Source organism: Suncus etruscus, chromosome 12 (genome assembly GCF_024139225.1).
Source record: "Suncus etruscus isolate mSunEtr1 chromosome 12, mSunEtr1.pri.cur, whole genome shotgun sequence".
Classification (NCBI taxonomy): Eukaryota; Metazoa; Chordata; class Mammalia; order Eulipotyphla; family Soricidae; genus Suncus; species Suncus etruscus.
The window spans coordinates 53,736,563-53,738,207 of NC_064859.1; the positions used below are offsets into that span (position 1 = coordinate 53,736,563).

Here is a 1,645-nt window from a genome sequence, read left to right on the forward strand (position 1 = left end):
AGGTGGTTGGTTCAAATCCCGGTGTCCCATATGGTTGATTTTTAGTTTTAAAAAATTTCTATTTGTGGCCCAGAAACAAAAACAAAAACAAAAATTACATTTGAAAAATATATTCACATGCCTGTTATATTAAAATATATTCAAAAATCTTCCAGTAACTTTATTAAATATTGATATGTATTTATTTTTTATTTTGGTTTTCGGGTCACACTCAGAGGTGCTACCTCTGCACTCAGGAATCACTTCTGGGGCCCGGAGAGATAGCACAGCGGTGTTTGCCTTGCAAGCAGCCGATCCAGGACCTAAGGTGGTTGGTTTGAATCCCGGTGTCCCATATGGTCCCCCGTGCCTGCCAGGAGCCATTTCTGAGCAGACAGCCAGGAGTAACCCCTGAGCACCGCCGGGTGTGACCCCAAAACCAAAAAAACAAAAAAGGAATCACTCCTGATGGTGCTCAGGGGACCATAGAGGATACCGGGGGTCGAGCCAGCCTCATATAGGCAAGAGTCTTTTTTTCTTTCTTTTTGTTTTTGCTTTTGGGCCACAACCAGCGGCACTCAGAGGAATTGAACCTAGGTCTGTCCAGGTAGGCTGCGTGCAAGGCAAATGCCTTGCCACTGTACTATAACTCCAGCCCCAAAGTATCAGTGTTTTATTTTAATAAAATAAAATTGGGGGCCAGAGCGGTGGCACAAGCGGTAGTGTGTCTTCCTTGCCACGCTAACCTAGGATGGACCTAGGTTGGATCCCCCAGCGTCCCACATGGTCCCCCAAGCCAGGAGCAATTTCTGAGCGTATCACCAGGAGTAACCCCTAACCATCACCAGGTGTGGCCCAAAAACAAACAAACAAACAAAAATCGGAGGTATAATGCAGCAGGTTAAGCGCTTGCTTTGCTTGTGGTTGACCCAGGTTCTCTATTTGGGATCCTTAGTACCCATCTGGTTCCTGAGCATGCAAGGAGTAATTCCTGAGTGCCCCTCACAGAGTAACCCCTGAGTACCACTGATTGTGGCTTAAAAACAAACAAAAAAATTAATAAATAAAATTGAAAATATGGAAAGCTCCCCAAATTTGCATTGTAGCATGAAATAATTAACGATGGGGCTGGATGGCGGTGGATGGAGGCCTTTGTGCTTAGGCCCCAGCCACGTGGCTTCATCCCCCATCCAGCTGGCAAGTTCCAGGCCCAGGTAGTTGGCGTAATCAAGACTCACTCACACGCAGGCTTCAGGAAGAATCATCTTTATTTATGCCCTAGCCACCACAGGTGTGTGGCCTATGTCAACCTTTTAAGCATTCAGCTATATTTTGCTAGCCCTGCATCTTATCTCCTGTTAGCCATCTTCCCTTTGGGCTCCATGCGGCCCAAAGATCCAAAAGCCAGGAAGCCAAGCCGGGCCAAGAGAGAAACGGCAAAAAAAGGGCCGAATCCCCTGGCTCAGAGGTTTATCTATCCTTTTCCAGACCCCTCCCAGAAATGGGAGGTCTTGCAGGTAGTTACACCTATTATCCGGTTCCCAAAACTCCTCCCAGATATGGGTGGGTCTTGGGGTACACCACATGCATGTCATCCTTGTCAGGGGCTATGCTAATCTTCTCAGTATTGTTCTCATTGTAGCATATGTGCTACCAAAGCAAGCAC

The 1,645-nt window shown here is 46.7% G+C and overlaps 1 pseudogene; it reads right to left on the reverse strand.

Moving 5' to 3' along the window:
• Positions 1-1,563: 1,563 nt before the first annotated feature.
• Positions 1,564-1,645, reverse strand: LOC126025323 (uncharacterized; annotated as a pseudogene).